Consider the following 9,708-nt stretch of genomic DNA (forward strand, 5'->3'; position numbering starts at 1 on the left):
TCATATTTAACATCCCTAGCTCACAAACCAACTTAGAGAAAGTGGATTCATCAAGTGGTCTAGTGAAGATGTCAGCGATTTGATCAGTCGTGGGTACAAAATATAACACCACAGTACCGTTCATGACATGTTATCGAATAAAATGATACCTGATATCTATGTGCTTGGTTCTGGAATTTTGAACCGAATTGTTAATAATGGCTATGGCACTCGTGTTATCACAAAATATTGGAATTTTGTTAACATCAATACAATAATCATTTAATTGGTTTCTGATCCACGGAATTTGAGCACAGCAGCTGCGAGAAGCTATATACTCAGCTTCAGAAGTAGAAGTAGACACTGAGTGTTGCTTCTTGCTGTACCAGGAAACCAATCGACTACCTAGAAATTGACAGCTTCCAAACGTACTCTTCCTATCAATCTTGCATCCTACATAATCAGAACCTGTATAGCCAGTTAAGTCAAAACCAGTATTCTTAGGGTACCAAATACCTAAACCAGGTGTACCCTTAAGATATCTAAAGATTCTTTTGACGGCTACAAGATATCATCATTGTTGTCATCACCTGTTGCAGCCTTAGGTGGCATATCATCATCTGAATCAGAATACGGATAGTTATCAAACTTCAGAGATTCAGATGGATTAGAATATTGTAGACTTGGGAGTTTAGTGTCATCAAATGTTACATTGACACTAACTTTCACTAACAGAGTATCAATTACAAAAACTCTTTAAGCTGAATTGGTATAACCAAAAAAGATGGCTTCATATGTGGTTCAAACGTACTCAAATTCTCTTCCCATCTTTGAGAACATAGCATTTAGCTCCAAAGACATGAAGATATTTGACATATGGTTTCTTGTTGGTAAACAGCTGAAATGGAGTTTTATATGATCTTTATTGATCAAGGTTCTATTTTGGGTGTAACAAGCAGTGCTCACAACTTCAACCTAAAAATACAAAGGAAGCTTTGCTTCAGCAATCATTGTTCTAGCAGCTTCAATCAATGTATGATTCTTTCTTTCTACGACTCCATTCTGTTGAGGAGTCCTTTGTGCTGAGTACTATCTGTTAATTCCCTTTTCAGAGTAAAAGTTGATTAAGGTCTGATTCTTGAACTCCGTACCATTATCTGACCTTATTGCTTTTAAAGGAACACCCTTTTCCAATTCAAATTTCCTTATATGATCAATAACAGTCAGTGGAGTTTCATCCTTGGAAGTGAGGAAGTAAACCCAAGTAAATTTAGAGAAGTCATCCACAATGACTAAAGCATATCTTCCTCCATCAATTGATGTGACATTCACAGGGCCAAACTATGCAACAACTGTAATGGATCAGGGATGCTATTGATGGTCTTGCTTTTGTGAGATGCTCTCTTCGCTTTTTCTTTATGACAAGCTTCACAGAGATCATCAGTCGAGAATTCCAGGGAAGGCAAACCTCTCACCAGATCTCTCTTGACCAGAGAGTTCATAGTTTTAAAATTGAGATGTGAGAGTTTCTTATGCCATAACCAACTATCTTCAGTAGATGCCGTTGCATGGAAATAGTGAACTGCATTTCCTGGTCCTGAAGACAAATCAGCTACGTATATGATGCCTTTCCTTAAGCCACATAGTGAAGGACGCTCATTCTTGATAGGTTTAATTATACATATCTCCTTTTCAAAATGAACATAGTATCCGTCAACTATAGCTATATCTTCTATGATGATCCTTCCAACTTTGTACTTGCCATATCCTATAGTGTGACCTTTTCTATTGTCAGAAAAAGTAATTGAAAGGCCAGTTGCCTATCTTACTTCTGTCAGCAGGGAACTCGTTCCAGTCATGTGCATTGACACTCCACTGTCAAGAACCCAAACAACTCGTATCATTCCACTGGCACCCTGCAAAAGACAACTTGATTAAAAATTCTTTGGGACCCACACTTGATTGGGTCCAGCAAACTTAAAGAACTGATTTCTATCAGGTAAAAAAACAGAGCCTCTTGCACTAATATATGATTCCAACTTAACTGAACTTACTTCCTTAACAACAGCCTTGTAAACCTTGGTCTTAGGCTTTGGAACATAAGTCTCCTTCCTAAAATGAGGAGGACTAGCAGTCTTTGTTCTAGCATGCTTATTGTTTGTGCGTTGTCTTGGTGAAGTGTTCTCATTTTTAGCATGCAAATTTCTAAAATAAGCAGACATCGTATTGAAAGCACAAAACATGCAGTTATCAACACCACAACATTTATGGCATGCATCAAATACAGGAGCAACAGAAAATATCATTCACAGTAGTAGGAACATCAACAGATTATACTCTAACTTTGTTAATAGATATAAAGTTCTCAGTAGAATGACATCTATTATCTATGTTCTTACTATTCACAAAACTATTAGGCTTGTTGAAATTCATTCTTTCAGAGTTGACACCTAAACCAGCTTTAGGCAACCTAACATTGCCTTTCACTATTATTGGTTTCAATGATGTTGGGATTTCATCCCTATTCTCATTACTCTCTTTCATTTTAAGGTCTTCCTACAACAGTAGACTTCTAGCTGAATTCTCCAACACTCATCCTGAGATTCCTGCCTGGTGACTAGTTTGAGGGTCCTCGCTACCAGTAACTTCTTTCTTCACTGGAAAAGAACACAAAGATTCGCAAGAGTGAGCTTACAAGCTTAGCAAGTAATATAACAATAAACTGAAGCTCAGCATTTATCAATAAGAATGAATCAGGACATCAAGTTTCCTTTTAAACCATGATTAGAATTGGATATTCACATTTTCATTTAAAAACCAAGGTTAGGCTGCTGATCAGTCACGCACTAACCCCGAGCAAGGTCCATACCAAGCTCTATCACTGGATCCAAGGCACACATTGTCCTAATGACCACGAATCTGGTCCACATTTATAAAACCATCCAATTCTTTAACAATATAACAAGATCAACAATATCACAATGATTCAGAATCGGTAGCATTAGAACATAATCATTATCATCTGAATAGAATCATTATAATCAAATCAAAGTCATTATGACCAGTGGTGCAACACTTGTTAAAATCAGAATGCAATTCAGAAGTAGGTTCAAGTACAACCAAAGTATGCTTGAAGAATGGCTTGATATTGACAAAAGGATCAAGTATATGATAAGAATGGCATGGTGTATATAAGAGAGTCAAATATAGGTGAAAATGTCTTGAGGTTTCACATATGTTTACTTTGTAAGGATTTCAAGTGTTAGAGTATGTATGTGTGAACATTCTTTAAGAGTTCTATTTAGGTGTTTGATATGACATTGTATAACTTAGTGAAGTATTGTAGCATATAGGCTTGTACTGTTTGGTGATTCAAAGATGGAAGAATATCAAAGTAAATGGTTTGTGTTTCAATTCTCAAAGAAATGGGTACAAATCCAATTGAAATCAAAATCAAGGTTTAGCTTGTAATTCAAGTGTTGAAAGGATCGAATAAGGTTTATCAACAATCTGGATCAATAGCACAATATATCAACAGATGTACTTCCAAGTCTATCCAGAACAATAGCATTCTATATAGAAGGGTAATTCAGAGAGTATACAGAAGTATAAGTTGAGAATAGAACACTTGCCTTATCTCGACGATTTACTTCTCTATAGCTTTCACTTAACAGAATCACTCCGACAGTATTTGCTTTCCCTTTCTAAGCTTGTCCTTATCTGATAATCACAATATTTAGCTACCAATACTCAATCTCATATCATTCTATTCATTTCACAACCAAACGAGTTCCTATCTACCCTTCGTTTCACTTAAATCTGATTTACGGATCAAAAGATATGATTCAAACAGTCATACAACGTTCACATAAGCATTTAACACACCAATCAAGTAACACGTAGCACATAAAACGTAAGATATTCGATAAAATTAACTTTCCAAAAAAGGTTCGGGGTCCAAACTATTTTTCTGGCATTTATTAAGAATTTTTAAATATTTTCCAGAATTAAAACAGATAAAAGAATCATTTTACAAATAAAAAATAATATCAGAATGCTCGAAATCAGGTTTGAAATCAATTAAAGATCCTTGAACATATTTTAGAAAAATATTTCAAAGCTCAAAACTATTTTTTGGGATTTTTAAATCAATTAAAACAATTAAATCTAATTAATAAATCAATTAATAAATAATTAAAACAATTAATCAATTAATATTTAAATTAATTGACTAATTATAATAATTAATTACTAATTAAAATTAATTAATAAATTAGATTAGATTTGTTTTTATATAAATAAGTAATTAGAAACTAAATTTGAAAATAAATAAACAAATCCTGAAATTAAAATAATTAAAATAAAACTCTTTTGAAAGTTTTAAAACCTCAGGGTTTGAAATGTAAACTTTTGAAACTTGGGGGATGGACTGTTTTGTAAAAGTGAAAAGTACAGTGACCAAACTTCAACATCTCCGAAAGTTGGGTGGCCGGCTCTGGCCGTCGGAGATGGCGATAGCCACTTCGGTTCTGCACCAAAAGGTGCAGATCCGTAGTTCTACTCCCCAGGAACATGAATACACGGCTAAAGCAAGTAACCCATGCGTAAAGAAGCCGCATAATCGATTCAAAGTTTCCGCCGCCGGCAGAACCTTTTCTTCTCCGACGAACGCGAAAACAGATGCCCACACAACAATCAAACATATAAATCGACTCTACTCGACCTCCTGAACAAGGTTGTGGCTTCAAAATGAAATCATACTCAGTAAATAAGAAACGCCCAAATTGAATTGAAAACATTCATCGCGTTCAACAACCCTAAAATTGAAATTCGAATATTAACCCTAATTTTAAGCATGTTATTGGACTCCAAATCACACATATAATATACCAAAATGACCAGGAGAAGATTATCTACGACATAGAAGCATCAAAACACATAAACAACTTCAAAATCAAAAAGCCTTAATTTAAATCCTAATAATCCGAATTTTAAAACTCAAATTACTTCCCACCTGTCAATCTATTGCTGTTTCTGATTGCAGATATGGATTCTACTCCTCGATACCTGCGATTGGACCACTCATACACTTGATTCTGAGCTCGATAACGCCTTCAAACCTTCGATTGAACTTCAAGAACACGAAGAACGAACTACCAGTTTATCTCGATTCTCGTGTATTGAAAGGATAATTATGAAAATTAAAATACTAATTAGCCTATTTATAATTACGAATAACTGGCCCCCCTTTGGATCATATCGGATATAAAAATATACTTCTTCATCATTAAGTATTAATAAAACTGATCCATTGGGGACCGACTTTGAAGATAATTATCAAACACACACATTTCGATAAAGTTTTGGGGCTCCGAGCTTTGATTGGCACGAAGTACGAGAAATATAATATTTTAGTCAAAATATCCCGGGTATTGAAAATATTCGTCATACACGTTTATCGAGACATCCAAATAATAATAAAATAATCATAAATTTGTATCGAAAAAATTTCACGTAAATCCGTACACCAGATCGAAGAAGTTAAAACACGAAAGTTGTTCCAAATGTCCCAAATAGCAAAACGGCGGAATTTTCCCAGAAGCCCCCCGGGGTTAAAATACTAAGTACACGATTTCTAAAATAACTAATAATTAAATTAGAATATAATTAAATCTTTAAATTAAATATCAAATCATATAACAACACATAAATTTCCAGGAAAATACCAAAATATTTCATATTTTGTTCTGAGTATATATAAATTAGGAATCTACAAATCATAGCACATATCAGCAGTCATTCAATATGTAAATCAACATATAATTTATCAATAATTCATATAATATTCATAGAACATTCATATATTGACATAAACAGATACACGTCGAATTCCTGGATATTACATCCTTCCCCCGTTAAAAGGATTCTGTCCTCAGAATCTACTAAGAAAACAAGTGAGGATATTTCTCACGCATATCACTTTTTAACTCCCAAGTTGATTCTTCAAGTTTTGGGTTTCTCCACAATACTCTCACTATATTCACCACTTTGCTTCTCAATACTTTCTCTTTTCTATCTAGAATCTCTATTGGATTCTCAACATAAGACAAATCTGCATGGAGTTCTAATGGCTCGTATTCTATCACGTGCCTAGAAACTGGATGATACTTCTTAAGCATCGACACATGAAAGACATTATGAATATGTTCCATATGCGGGGGTATCGCTAACTCGTATGCCACTTTACCAACACGCCTCAGAATTTCAAATGGTCCGACATATCTGGGACTCAGCTTTCCTTTCTTGCTAAATCGGGATAGTCATTTCCATGGCGAGATCTTTAGCAGTACTGATTCTCCTTCTTCAAATTCCATATCCTTTCTAGCTTGGTCCGCGTACTTTCTCTGGCGATTCTGTGTTGCGATCAATCTTCTTTGAATAATTTCAACGATTTCCTTTGTCTGCTGGACTAGCTCTGGTCCAAGTACCTTGCGTTCTCCTACTTCATCCCAACATACGGGTGATCGAAATTTACGTCCGTAAAGAGCTTGGTAGGGAGGCATACCGATGCTCGCATAATAGTAGTTGTTGTATGAGAATTCTACTAAAGGTAGATGCTCATCCCAATTACCTTTGAAATCGATTGCACAAACACGTAGCATATCTTCGATCATCTGAATGGTTCGTTCACTTTGGCCATCTGTCTGTGGATGATAAGCGGTACTCATGTTCAATTTGGTGCCCAAGCATTCCTAAAAGCTCTTCCAGAATCTCGAGTTAAATCGCGGATCTCGATCAGATATGATTGATACGGGAACTCCGTGATGAACAACTATCTCTTTCAAATACATATGAACTAACTTATCTAATGAGAATCTCTCATTGATAGGAAGAAAATGGGCTGATTTTGTCAGCCTGTCTATGATGACCCATATAGCATCGTGATTCGCCTTTGTTCTAGGTAATCCAACTATGAAATCCATTGCAATATGCTCCCATTTTCATTCTGGAATCTCTCGGGGTTGTAACAATCCGCTTGATCGCTGATGTTCTGCCTTGACTCTTTGACACGTATATCATTTACTTACCCACTCTTCAATCTCTCTTTTCATATCTGGCCACCAATAATTCTCTTTCAAATATCTATACATTTTAGTGCTACCTGGGTGAATCGAATAAATGGAACTATGTGCTTCGTTCAGAACTTCATTCTTCAACTCTGGTACTGGTAGAATCCATATTCTAGAAGAAAACCTTAGAATACCTTGGTCGTCTTTCTGTGTGCATAATTCTTCCCCAACTAAGTTATTAACATCTTGATCCATCACTGCCTCTTGACATCTTTTTATCTTTTCTAGTACTTCAGGTTGGAAAGTCATTGTATAAAGTTTAGCTTCTAAGGTTTCACTTACTCTAACCTCTATCTCCATTCTTTCAAATTCTTCGTATAGTTCCTTGGGTAAGGTTAACACATTCAGTCTTTCTTTCCTACTTAAGGCATCTACTACTACATTTGCCTTCCCAGGGTGATAGTTGATGGTACAATCATAATCCTTTATCAACTCTAACCACCTTCTCTGTCTCATGTTGAGCTCCTTCTGTGTAAAGATATATTTCAAACTTTTGTGATCCATGTAGATTTCACACTTTTCTCCATATGGGTAATGTCTCCAGATCTTCAATGCAAACACTATTGCTGCCAATTCTAAATCATGTGTAGGATACTTCTGCTTGTGTGGTTTGAGTTGTTTGGATGCATATGCAATAACCTTGCCATGTTGCATCAACACACAACCTAAGCCCTTATGAGAAGCATCACTATAAATTATAAAATTCCCTTGCTCATCTGGAAGTGATAATACTGGAGCTAATACTAACCTTTTTTTTAACTCCTGGAAACTTTCTTCACACTTACAGTCCATATGAACTTCTCTTCTTTCCGAGTAAGCTTCGTCAATGGCACTGTAATCCTCGAGAAATCTTGAACAAATCTTCTATAATAGCCTGCCAGACCTAAGAAACTTATGACTTCTGTTGGTTTCTTGGCCTTTCCCAATTCATTATTGCCTCAATCTTGGAAAGATCTACTCCAATTCCTTCGTCACTGACTATATGGCCTAGAAATTGCACTTCTTGTAACCAGAACTCGCATTTTGAAAACTTAGCATATAGCTTCTCCTTTCTCAAGGTCTCTAGGGAAATTCTTAGATGGGTTGCATGATCTTCAGTTGTTTTGGAATAAATCAAAATGTCGTCTATGAACACAATCACAAACTTATCCAAATACGGTTTAAAGACTCTATTCATTAAGTCCATAAAAGCTGTGGGGGCATTGGTTAGTCCAAAAGCCATCACTAAAAACTCATAATGGCCACATCGGGTTCTAAAAGTTGTTTTGGGTATATCTTCCGGCTTAATGTTTAGTTGATGGTACCCTGATCGCAAATCAATCTTAGAAAAGTATCTTGCTCCCTTCAGTCGATCAAACAAGTCATCTATACGGGGTAATGGATACCTATTCTTGATAGTAAGTTTATTAAGTTCCCGATAATCAATACTTAACCTCATACTACCGTCCTTCTTCTTCACAAATAGTACTGGTGCTCCTCTTGGGGACACACTGGGCCTAATCACTCCTTTTTCTAGCAAATCTTGTAATTGGGCCGCCAGTTCCTTCATCTCCACTGGTGCCATCCTATACGGGGTTTTAGATACCGGTTCCGTTCCGAGTGCTAAATCTATTGCAAATTCAATTTTCCTATCTGGACGTAATCCGGGTAGCTCATCTGGGAATACATCTGGAAACTCATCTACTACAGGAATATCTTCAAGCTTTATGGGTTCTTGACTTCGATCAATCAGATGCGTTATATAAGCCTCACAACCTTGTCGTAGTAATCTCTTTGTTTGAATCATAGTCAAAAATTTCTTTACCTGTTTCTGCCCTCGGAATACTATCGTCCTCTCGTTTGGTGCCTTTGAAATCACCTTCTTATTACGACAATTTATTTGAACATTATGCTTCGATAACCAATCCATCCCTAGGATAACATCAAACTCTCCCAACTTGAAAGGTATCAAGTCGGCACAAAACTTATTCTCTAGAATCTCAACCTCACAATTTCTACAGACTTAACTAACAGGGATACGTTCCTGATTAGCAAATTCTATATTCATAACCTAATTGAGCAATCCTATAGGACAATTTAACTTATGTACAAAATCTTCAGAAAAAAACGATCTAGTAGCTCCGGAATCAATTAATACCTTGGAACATAAAGAATTCACATTAAGCGTACCTTCCACTACGTTGGCATCCTGAACTTCATCTCTCATAGTAATGTTGTAGGTTCTGGCTCTGGGAACTTCTGTAACTGCTAAAGTGGATCTCATGATCCTAAGTGTGTTATTACCCGGGGCTGGCATCTTACAATCTATTACCATGTGCCCAGGTTTCCCGCATCTAAAACATGTCACCCCAACTGTTGGATTCCTGTTGGGTTGATTCCTTACTGGTTGATCTCGGATCATTGGATTTCTCGCTGGTGGATTCTGACATTCCCTGAAATAATGCCCCTTCTTATTACACTTGTAACATACTACATTCAACCTATTGCAAACTCCTCCATGTTTCTTCCCACATGTCTGGCACTCCGGCAGTGGAGGCCTTGGCTGATTTGGCTGATTACCAATAGCTGGACGGTTACCTTGTCCACTACCACCTACATC

Source organism: Daucus carota, chromosome 4 (genome assembly GCF_001625215.2).
Source record: "Daucus carota subsp. sativus chromosome 4, DH1 v3.0, whole genome shotgun sequence".
NCBI lineage: Eukaryota > Viridiplantae > Streptophyta > Magnoliopsida > Apiales > Apiaceae > Daucus > Daucus carota.